A 12734-nucleotide genomic window follows, 5' to 3' on the forward strand; every position below is an offset into this window, starting at 1 on the left:
CCGCCACAGAGACGGCAGCAGCAAAGTTCTTATGGCGGGAGGTGGATTGAACTATTGTTTCAGCACATGGAGCGCCGGAGGCGCGACGCATTCCAGGGGGGTCCGGGGGGATTTTCCCCCGGAAAAAAATTAAAATCAAGACCCTCTTAAATGCTATTTCCTGCATTTTCGGCACATTTTGCCGACCGACTAAGCTAGGTTGATTTTGACATTTTCATCAAATTACACATGATTATACTCGTAGCTTTGGCCTCCACCCCCAGAGCCCCGACATATTTTTACCAATTCGAGCTCGGAAGGCACGAGGCGTTGCAATATAGTTCCGGGAAAATTCTAAAATCTGGACCGTCTGAAACGCCATTTACTGCATTTTGAAGGACAGATTTTGCCGTAAGACGAAGCTAAATTAAATGACATTTTATTAGAGAGAAAGGTTGATTTTGTGCGAAAACCCACGCCCCTAACATATTTTCGCCATGTCGTCATGAGCGCCAAAGGCGCAAGCCGTTTCAATGGAGGTCCGGAGAAACCTTATTTTCTGCATTCTAGGAGAACTTTTTGCCCGAAACGTAGCTATGTTTGACACTGAAATCTGTATGACTTTTTATTGAGTGATAAAGTTTTGAGGGCGAAGCTTCCGCAACATATTTTACCATGTTTAGTGCCGAAGGCCGGGATGCTTGGAGAAATTTTGAAATCTGGTCCCTTTGAAACGCCATTTCCTGCATTTTCAGGGGTTCTATCTGGCATTTGACTTCCTTTGTATAGTATAACGGGTTACGAAGAATTTCTTGGTAACGGTTAACGGTGAATTCGGGATGACAAATAACGATTAACGTTGAATTAAAACGACCAATAACGCTTCACGAAGAATATACCGATAACGATTAACGTTGAATTAGAGTGGGTCGGTAACGATTAACGGTGAATTAAAATGGCTCGTAACGCTTAACGGAAAAAGGCATGCAGACCCTCATATTTTGAAGGGGGTTCCAGAGCTAAATAGGATGGCAGTCATGGCACCTAGGCTACTCTGTCCGTGAACTGCGTTTGGAGTGAATCTAATGGTGAATTGATTCAAACATGACAACCCCAGCCATAGATGTGCACAGATGGGTTCGTTGAGTGAGCAAAAATAGAACAGTCGGAAGCAGTTGCGATTTTCTCCAAATATCTGCTTAGAGGGGGGTACAGGAGGGTAAATGTTATATGTAGGACTGCTTTATAAGAAACGAATCCAAAGTTTGCAGGGAGTAATTTTGAAGCGCTTTGACGGATAAACCTTCATGAATTCTTAACGCTAATGAAACTAAAACTACGAGAAAGCTTTTATGGGTGTTTCCAATTTTCGGTCTATAAATTGTAGTGCCTCACCATACACGCACGCCTTAACATATCTATCGGCCTAGGCAACATCCATCCAAACGTGGAATTTAGGCCGTATGGCTTTGTAATAACATTGCCGGGGCTGTCTAGCCTGGTATCCATAATGTCTTTCTTGCTCTAGTTCGCTCCTCTGGTCGACTTTTCTGAAGAATTTGAAATACAAGCAAAACAACTGGTCTTGTTTTTGATATTACCATACATGAATGTCTGTTTTTACTTTAATCTCAAAAGTCTAAATCGTAACAAACTATGGGAACAAACATGAAGTTAGATGACCAACCAGAATGGTTGAAACAACGTTACGCTAGGGGCTTAAATGTTCAATGTTCAATGTTTTATTTATTAAGGTTCTCGCGGGCAAACACACATTTACCCGAATTTTGACCTTATTACACACAATAACAATAGCTGCATACAAACAACGACTTGTAGATTCCAGTTAACATGTGCATAACATACATAATAGATTAAAATCAACGTACTGGAAAACGGTACCGAGTTAGAAGCAGTACAGATAATAGCTAACAACAAGTGTTGATGGCACTACTGTGTAACCTTCTTGTTGTATAGACGGATGGCGCTATGGAGGAAGGACTTGCTGAGTCTCTTAGTACGGGCTTTTGGTAAACCGATTGTCCTAGAGTTTCTAAGTGTGAGTTCCGTGGCCCCTGTTCTTGTGGGTGAAACCATGTCATGACCAATCAGCACATGTTACATATCTTCACTGATACCAACACGGACATGTTAGGTACACAGGGGTTTCAAAAGTTATCCCTGCCAAATGTAGATGGCTTATCACAAACAAAACGGTTTTCTGGTGTTGTGTCGTGCTCCCATGGCAATCCTTTGTGAAAAAGTCGTTTTGATTTCGTTTGATTTCGTTTTGAATTAATTAGGTAGTTTCCATACCATACGTATTTTTTTTACAAAGGATAAGAAAAAAAGTCACTGATTCAAAAGTTTTATCACAGACTTCTTCAACAAGTTGTCAAGATACGTACATTTAAACACATCTAAACGTATCTTAAACTTCTATTCACTACTGCTTATACAGCTGCAGTATGCTAGATAGTAAATGCGGAACACACTTTTCTAATATTAGCTAAAGACGCATTCCCTACTGTAACAGTCCAAAATGCAACTGTATTTTTTAATGCGTATACTTTTCTGTTTTGGCCAGACATAAAAAGCACACATTGATCTCATTGTGGAAGACTTTTGTAGGATACCAGAAAATGTCATTTCTTGACGTACCTAATCTCTTTGCTGTTACAAAGCATATCCTATTATCGGAGCAGTAAAATTTACATGGGATTTACAGTAATGCTACAAATGCACCAAACACCCCTATTATGAAAAGTGAACTAGTCCGTAAACATTCCGCCAATCAGCGAGCCGCGTTTCACAAAAGGAGCCAGGTGCGCAGAAGACCTGCGCAGACGGCGGTTTCCCGATGGCGACCCAAATCGGAGAAGTCTTAGCACAAACCACAACTTTTAGCAGCTCTCCTTCAAGAAACATGCCCAGAAACGACGATCTGACACACCTCAGCGAGTTATGAGTTTTCTAGAAGACTTGGGACGGACGCTGGTAGCCGGAATCCGACTGTAACACGACTTAGAAGGTGGGTGACGCCATACGGTTGCTCCTAGAAACGTGCAGATCGTCTTGCACTATCCCAGTTTGACAGTCTTGTAGCAAGACTCCTTGCCCTCGCGATCTTGAGAAATACCAGCCACTTAGGAGACTCTCCTTTAGTCTAACGCTTCGAGAACCCTCCTCACACGTGTAGGGGGTGTTTGGGAAACCTATGGCTTCCCCGAACGCTTGTTAGTTGCCATGGCGACTGGTTGTTGGTGAAATTTACATGATTCTTTGCTACAGGTGGTCCGGTAAGGTTTGTATTCTACCTTTAGTCTTTCGGCAGGTGTTTCAGATGCAACGTACAGTTTCACGGCTTTTGATTTATCATTCTTCACTCCTGAAGAGATATTTGTGGATTTGGACGTGTTTTGGTTCAAATGTGAGGTTCTAGAATGTGGTTGACCAAGCTCCTTGGGTTGACAAATTGTTGACACATTGTAACAGTTGCAAATGTGTCAATTCAGAGGAACTAGGCTGTGAAGATTAGGAAAACATTGCAGGGTCGTGATAAATAGCATAGTCTACAGTAGGACAATCAGGGGAGATTTTATCATTATAATTAGTAGGTTTGGATAACGTAAATGAGTTGCCAGTGCCTTTCTAGAAATTCTAGTTGTATTACACAAGAATGTAGTTTTACAACTGGATAGAATAACACTAGGTATTTGATATGACTTTTCTGAACTTCATTTTGGTAAGTGTCACATACTGTACATGTTGCAATATGCTAGGCAGTGAAGAGTTATTGAAAAAAAAAGAAGAATCTACTCTATTCTACTCTTTTCCTTTCTTTTTTCGTATGCAATTGTAATGTTTATGGTTGATCTCAAATTTAGAATTACGTTGTATGTAATATAGGACAGCAAGGCACACGTAGAATGTTACATTTCACTTTTTTCATCTTAGCTTTTTTAACGTTTTTTAATGTCACAGATCTATCATTCGTAACAGTGTTTTCATAGTTGTCACACCCTACCAAATCACAATATTGATTATAGAATGCTTTTTTTCAATCACACTTGTATATCCAATATTGCAGTTTGTATTTTATAAAGATATGCATACTTGAAGTTTTTCTTCCCTCCCCACATAATGTAGAACACCGCAAAATTAGAATGCTGCGAACTTACCAAATTTAGAGCACCCCAAAACCCCCTTAAAACCTCTGCAAAAAAAATACAGTTTACAGTACATTGATGCAGGTGACAGGTGTATTGTGTAAGAGTGTTTGAATTTGTGGGGAGGGGGGCAACAGGCTCTGTTGCGTGCATTTTTATTTTAAAAGTATTATTAATTGTATCCTTTGTTTCTCCTCAGACCACCACTCGAGAGAAACCTTTTCTCTCTAAGCACAAAACAATTCACATTATATTGCCGAGAAAGTGCAAAGACACCTGTTCAAACTGTTCTTTTTTCCGTTGTTACAGTAACGGGTCTGTTTTCAATAACTCTCTCTCTTGCGGTACATAGATGAAGAATTGCATGCCCTTTTCCATGAGGTGTAGCAAGCTCACCATTGACCATATAGCCAGTCCATTTTAATTCAACGTCAAATGTTGATGGTAAATTTGTTGTATAATATGCCACTTTAATACTATGTAGCAGAATTCAGTGTTACGCATAATTGACAGATTTTTTTCATATCACGGTAGTGGAACGTCAGCTAGTTTTCTACAAAACAAGCCTTCAGGATAACTACTGTTAATTTTAAAATGTTTGTGGTGGTTTTATTGTTGTAATGACCTTCACATCATCAATTCATGACATTGTAAATCTGCTTTTTTCTGGCACTGCTACTATAAGTTACAGAATTGTTTCAATCGCATTTAAGAACACTGCAAAATCTAATTTTTCCTCCTACCGCAAAATATAACCACTGCAAAAGTGAACAGATTTATAGTATATGATGAAAATATGTGGTTGTCTACATACCAAACCTTCAGGATTGACTATTATGAATCAGTCTCTAGAGGAGTAAAACATTATAGGTCTTCAGTCACCTATAGATAATATAATCTGGCTCTATTGTGTGTAGTGAGCATGATGTATTCTCGTGTTCTGGTCCCTTATTAAAGTTTTATTGCGTTCGTGGGATGGATGAATGGAGACGGATGCAGTGCACGTGGTTAAGTCATTCCTTATGAGAGGCCAGAGCTCCAAATGTACCCACAGTTTCAAGCAGTTAGGATTTTATTATAGGGTCACCAAATTTCTTGGTGAGTCGCGGTAACGCCAGTAAGTGATATTGTAGGGGGGTCTGGGGCATCTACCTTCCATAGTGCAGAGTTTTCCGTAATTCTAAGTTGAAATGGTGCATTCTTGGGTATCCTGAGGGGCAAAATTACTGTCAGAGAGGTCCCAGTACAAGACTGTGACCACAAATGACCTAGTGGCATCCCTGGACAATCAGAATTTCATGCTTGTCAGAGGGTCTGCTCCTCAGTTTAAGGGTGTCTAGCGTGTCCAAATGACTCAAGCATATCTTTCTTTCTTTCGTATTCCCAGTAAAATGCACACACAGGTAAAATGCACACACACCGGACTGTAAGGCTAGGTCCACTCACGCCTTGATAGACCTCCTCCCTTTTTGATAAGTATGTTGGTTTCTGTAATGTGGTATGGGTCTCTGTAAGCACAAACACGGGACCTCCAGCATTGCCTCACTTTCAAGAGGATGTCCCAAACTGAATCTAGGTGCTCCTTTTCACTGAATATAGAATTTTTTTAGTCGCAAATTCAAAGCACTGCAGAAAGCTCCTTTTCCCCTCCCCCGCAAACTAAAACCAATGCAAAAGTAAGTGAATTTTACAATCATGTGACAATGATAACCTCCAGTTTTGTCTCTGACCACCCATGTGATGATAGCTCTTTTGCAAAGTGATTTTTCCATTACTTGAAATCCTACGGGAGTCATTCCCATTATTTAGTGTGTGGAAAACTCAATCAGTGCTCCTCTGTCAAGCTGTCTCACATAACCGGAGAGGCTACACCCAACCTTTTGTGCTGGAAAATTAAGTTGTTCACACAAATATGGGAAGGTGATTTTTTGAATGATTACATTTTGCAAGGTCACTCCAGATTGCATATTATGATTACAGCACATTGTACAGACAACACTTAGGGTTATACCACTCACAACTTTGCAAAGGGGGTGTACATATTTTGACTATAATTTGACTCCCTCTTCTGTTTCCTATCAATAGTACATCTTTAAGTTTAGTATCAAAGTACAAAGCCATTTTTTCAAAATTCTTCATATTATGGTGATTATTAATGATTTAATATAATTAAATTTTGGTGCCCCCCCCTCAAATGGACGAATGATATCACTCAGATACGTTTGTTCATTGTTGTAATTGAATTGTGAAGCACTTGAACAGTAATCCAAAATTAGACCCCCACCTGTGTATTATAACTGGATGAAAGGCTCGTGTTACATTCAAACTTCATAACACTCGCCAAACTGTTGGAATTACCAAATATCATATTGACAAGGTGAAAACATAGATTCAAGCAATTATGTACAGTTATGATATTAGACAATCTATAGTTCGTTCATGTACATATCTTTTTTCCTTTTTCATGAGAGGTGAGGTGAGGTGAGTGATTCCATAGTTACCTGTCCAAATATGATTTGTATGTTAGGGTGGGTAGGCACTGCAATATGGCAAAATCACCAATAACAGAGACTCTGATCGGAATCTGCAATATTATGTGCACTTCTAAACAAACACAGAACAAAAACAAAATAGCAATAAAAAAGAATTCCACAAAAGCGTGCCTTCAAGTTAGTGTTTGTGTTGTTTATCGGAAAATGTCACTTCTATTTAGGGAATGTCAGGCACGTTTGACCGTTGTTTACAAAACAGAAGCCTTTGCAGTTTGCATATACAATAAACAACTTTAGTCAACCTTGTCCTTGAACATTAAAGTTATTGACAGTTTTCCCATAATCCCCTCTGCTGTCAACATGACTGCGACCTTGACACTTATTTTATAACTTCAAATTCTTAATATAATAGACTCAATAAATTCATCCCAATAGCACTTAAAGTTATACCATACCATTTCTATCAAGCTTTTGATGTAGACTCGTCACAACTTTAGACACAAATTATTTTCAGACTCAGAGGATAGACAATTGTAAGCAGTGAAAGCACATAACATTCCGGAACATGAAAATTGGATATTATTTATAACATGTCAACCATTTGTTGCATAATGTTACAGATAACGTTTTTCTGTAGAATTTTAGAATGAATTTTAGTCTAGAAACTCACAAACTTAATTTATGGTTTTCGTTTGCGAATGGACAAGACTGACTTGCTAGAACTTCTTCTGTGGTATATGTGATTTTTGATGGTAGTACACTTATTGTGATAAGTTATTGCAATATGGTCCATTCTTGGTGTTTTATTGTGATCTGATTATATCAGGGGTTCTGATTCAAAATTATGAATTTCAGTGTGTGTATGAGTTTTCCAAATAAACTTTGTTGTAACAAGTATGGATTTAGAAGATTTGCATTGATAATGAAATCAATTAACTGTCCCACCTAAAGCCATTTACATAAACCTGTTGTACCAACACACGTTAATCCATTGTCGCTTAAAGAAAAACTTTCCAACTGTATTTTTCTTAACATATTCCTTCACAAAACCTAGCCTACTTCTGTTACAGACATTCCATAAACAATTTCGGTCGGATGGATTATGAAATGGAATTTGACCGGTCAGGAGTTGGGATTTATTTGACTAAGGTTTATGGCTTGAGGTTTGTGAATAAGTGGCTGTAGTCTTAGTTTCCAGAAGTAAAAAGAAAGGGTGGACTCAGTCAATTGAATTCAATACTAAGGTTACAGTATCGTATGTCGGACGGTTTACAGATGTGATGTAGGTACGCGTTTTAGTCGTTATCAGCGTGTTAGCCAACGCAACGTTTGTACACATTTTAGATAACAGGGCTTAGCGTACGCAGTTTTAGCAATGTTTGAGGTTTTGACAGAGCGGAAAATTTGTGGGCATTACGCACGCTTGGTAAAGAGGCGGCCGTGAGGGTCGTGAATGCATCGCGTGTACCTTGGCACGGGAATAGAGCTCGGTAAACGATCCTGTGTACGCTTTGTTTAATGGAAACATGGATACGCTGGTATCTGCCCCCCTCAAGCGGCGGTCGATCACACCACCGCCTATTGTCCGCTCCTTGGTTGGAAAGAGCTTTTCTGTCAATTTCAGCCCGTGCTCAGCGATCTTTGCTCCCCGTTTTTAAAAAAGCACGCACTTAAGGAGTCAAACAAAGCAATCAGAGGCCTGTTAACTACCGTGCATTTCCAAATTGAAGTGAAGATGAAAATAAACAGCTATATCTTCTTGTCGGTGGTGGGATATTTGTTGGTAGCGCTGCGTGTGTGTTCGTGTACTCGAGCAGAACAGGATAAACATTGTCGCTTATCGGACCTCTTCACGGACCAGATATTAGTTTCTCTCTCGCACATAAACGTAACCAAGCAACTAGACTCCTCGTCAACAACTTCTGCAGTAAACAACCCCCTTCCCCCATCTCTCCAAATATTGTTACAGTTACAATACACACAGGTGTGTGGTTTCCCATGGTTTGGACATAATTCAATCAATTTTGCATGCAGGTGTCTGTTCCTAGTGAGGTAACCTTCAAGACCTTGACCTTAACTGCACTCATTATTTTTGACCTTCTGCCACCGACTTCCACTTTGTAGCTAATTTGTGAGATCAGGAACAACCTGAAATTCTGTAACTGTAAGTTTGTTGGAACCAAAAAATAAATTTGAGCTTCTTTCTTGTGTATTTTTGAATTAATGCAATGGAAAACAGAGGATAGACTGGATAGCATGTTTGTGGGTTGCATAAGTTGCTTTGACAACGTTAACAAAATTATTATTGTTTGTACTGGGTAATTTCATTCATTTTTGCAGTAGAAAGGGAAGAATTATAGTTCAGTTGATTAAAATCAAGTTGCATGTACAGTTTACAATGTAGCCACATGAAATTTGTTAATTGTTTGCTCAGGAAATTTTTTTCTTGGATAATTTAAAAAAAAGTTTTTGCATGTTTCAGACAAGAAGCAAGCTTCTCACGTGTCACATTAACATGTTACGTAAAAGTTGAGCAGAAAAGACTTTGGCAGCTTGAAAATGAAGTTAAATTTCTTTTCAGGCACTTCTCAGATGGCTTTGTGTGGCTATTCGTGCAACATAATTAGATTTTCTCGCAATTTTACGTGCGGTAGCCGTTTCCATAAACTGTGTTAACCTTGAAAAGCATACGTTTGTACATTTTCCTCTCATAGGAAATTACTCTTGATACATCCCATGGAGTAATGTGACAGTTTAGTTAATATAAAGTTCTAGAACATCGTAGTCTATTTCTCTCTCTTGTAACCTTTTGAATTACACAACCTGTTAGAAGTGTGCTTTGTTTTTGGCCATAGCTCTAAGAGGGTTAACAAATTAAATGGGTGGTACTCCTGCATATTATCATTCTACTTCTGCTTCTAGTGAGAGGGACTGTTGATTTCTTCTAAACCATCTCCCCACTACCAAATTGTAATTTTGATGCCAAATGGCTACCTTAGCAAGCTAATGGTTAAGATCCTGCTGTAAAAAGTCGTAAAACAGGTGTGTCATTCATTTCGTTCTTGGTACTTGTGGAATTTGACCGGCAATCGTTTGCCACACCCACCACTTACAGCTTTAGAAGTTAAGTCCTCGTAAATCGGCCGATGATAAAAAATTAAGGAGAAGAAAAAAGGTTTATTGGCGTGTGTGTATTTCACCATGACACTGTGTACAGCGTTGCCAGGAGTAACTACGAAACAAGGTGAATTCTACTGTGTGCAGGTGTGGTGTGATTTATACTGATTGTAATGAATCTAGTTCTACATGATAGAGAATTTGTGATTCCAATGTTCCTTGGTCTCAGTTGACACTTATCATAAAAGCCTCCCCATCTATGTAAAAGCACTTCTAAGACTCTCACCTGACGGGAGCAACAGACAATAAGCGGGATAGTGAGTGATTGAGTAATTTCATACCTGGGCTGAAATAATATTCAATATATGGTTGTTCCGGAATGGATGATAACTTGGGTTATAACATGAGGTTCTACTTTTATCATGCCTCCATAGAATAATTCAAACCCACTGCAAGTGCACTGAGGGAGCTGCTGTCGATAATTCGAATAACGGATTCAGACGTTGGAATTGATATTGTTACAATCTTATGTTAGCAGACGGCAAATTTTCTCAACTGTTGTCGCATTTTGCATTTTGTTTTCTTGGATGGTAATAAAACATAACAAGGTGTATTTGGTAACACCCTCAGTCAGTGAAGCATAAAGGCAATAATATGTAGTTTTGTCTATAAACTGGAGACAATGCTGAATTATATTATTTTTACAACTTAAGTTTATATCTATCTTTGTTTAGATACATGTATTCTGTTCCAGTCTATTTTAGAGGTCACTATCTTCTTGGCCTGCCAACCAAATTGCATGTTATAGGAAATATTGTGAGACCACCTTGACATACAATGTGCATGCATTTGTGTGTGTTATAAAAGCATTGCCTGTACAATATCACATTAGTCCGTCTGTCTCAGTCGAGACACGTATTAAACACTTCCACACACGTGACCATTATGTAAGCTCCTTGACATTCTCTCACTGTCGTTTGGATTGCTTTAAGTCTTCCGTCCTTCTAAATGCCAACGACAATGGAAGAACTAAATCACCTGCAAAAATTACGTCTTACAAAAAGTCAGCAAATTATCGTGCTCTTTGCCTAATTTCCCTAAGGAGTAAATCTAAGATGTTATTCACCAACGAAATAGTCAGTTTAATAATTGAGAATAAGTATTGTATGAACTGTCAAGTCCTGTTGACAAAATGCTGCAACTGTAAATTAGACAAGACTGGGTATTGGATGGTTAGCGACAGGGATAACAATGTCCGCCGAACAACTGTACGTTCAAGTATATGCAAAGTAGGCACTGATCAATGAGTTCAATGTCCCGTATTGTCTAACGTTGGTGAAAAGAACCTGGAGGTCTTACTTTTAGTCATTCTGCTGCTGGAAAGTTTTTCCTCATTTTTGGATCGTCAATGATAATTGCAGGTGAGTATGTTTCCTGTAATTGTAGTATGGGGACAATAACGTTCCATACACACCTCAGGTGTTCTAGACCAGTCTGTATTTTACGGTATCCTATGGGCTTCTACTTAAGTTATATCTTGCTGGCTTCCATAGAATTATTTGAAATGCGCTTTGCATGAGCTGCTGTGAAAAATTCACATTGCCAAATTTGAACATTAGAATTGATTGCTTACAATTTCTGAGCAAATAGTCTGTCTACATTTCTATGCTGAAATATTTGTGATTATCATGTAGTATAATTCTATGAAGCATTATGAGTATGCTTCTTCCTTTAATAAAACAATACTGCTATCATGATTCTATGGAACATCATCATGGATATGCAATTTTCGTTAAGTTTGTAATACCAGAATTTTTAGAGATTTGCTCAGGTAATTGATTTGTTAACAAAAGTTGCAAATCTACTACTTAACCTGTCAACAGAACCTGTTGTTGCTAGGTTCTAGAAGCTGAAATGTTGTTTTACATGTGTATAAAGTAACATTGAATGATTACAATTAAACTAAATGTAAGTGACTGTATATATACATTATGTAAGTGTTGGGGTTGTAACTTAGTTACAAATGAAGTACTGTACAGTATGCTGTTATCTTTTGGGGTGGGGTTCAAATGTATATGTTTGACTTGGCGTTTTTAACATGACAAAAAATCAGGAAATCTTTCTGAACCATATCCTCCCTCTGATTCCAGTTTGGGCATGTGACAGGTCAAATTGTGACAGAAGGGTTTCAAGGACATAAGCATTAGATTCAAGGTCATCAATAAAGTAATATTTATTGATTAAATATTGGATGTTTTGCTACACAGACGTAAATTGTCGTTTGTCATCAGTATACTCCCTTTTTATTGGTGCATTTTCCCAGTCTACATACATGCAAACAGTTGACATGTAAAGCCCATTACATACAAGGGCGTAGAAAACCTTCAACTGCCCAAAGTTTACAATAGGTGTATTCATGTGTAGTGCAAACTGGTGTCAAAAGTTTGACAGGAAACTGTTTGAAAATGGTCCAGCAAGTTCAATATTTAAATGCCAGTCTGTAGACTGTCTGTGGTCTAAAGTCACATACTGTCTAGTATAAACGGAATGTTTTTGGTATACTTATACATGTAGTTTTGAATTTGAGCTTGAATTTTCTCATTGAACAAAAATGTCTCTATTAGTAAATTTAACAGTTTAAATTGTACCATGTGTGAAACCGTAGAATAGCTTTAAACTCTTTATACCTCCAAAGATTTGGTAGGTCAATTAAGTTCTTAATCGAGTATTACTGGTCTTATTTTGGTTGAATTGTTAGGAATTTTTTTGAATATATCCGAATGATGTATTCATTACTATTGCCTTATGATGTACAATTTACCAACTTTACGAAAGAACCACCTGTCCAATATAACGACTTTTTGGTGGTAATTTTTCCCATTGACGCAAGTGTTACGAATCCTGTCTATATAGAGACCAGATAAGTTCACAGTGCACACCAGAAAATTCTGTTAATAGTCACAGATACATATGTATA

General features: G+C 38.2%; 1 protein-coding gene across 1 annotated transcript in view; it reads left to right on the plus strand.

The window, feature by feature from the left end:
* The first annotated feature begins 2799 nt into the window (after positions 1 to 2799).
* The window catches only part of LOC118406829 (serine/threonine-protein kinase 33-like), a 39238-nt gene continuing 29303 nt past the window's right edge, over positions 2800 to 12734 (plus strand). Inside the window, exon 1 of the mRNA XM_035807177.1 lies at positions 2800 to 3010. The gene's annotated coding sequence lies outside the window, so the exon portion shown is untranslated. The remainder of the gene's footprint in view (positions 3011 to 12734) is intronic.

The sequence above is a fragment of the Branchiostoma floridae genome, chromosome 19, assembly GCF_000003815.2.
Source record: "Branchiostoma floridae strain S238N-H82 chromosome 19, Bfl_VNyyK, whole genome shotgun sequence".
NCBI classification, from domain to species: Eukaryota; Metazoa; Chordata; class Leptocardii; order Amphioxiformes; family Branchiostomatidae; genus Branchiostoma; species Branchiostoma floridae.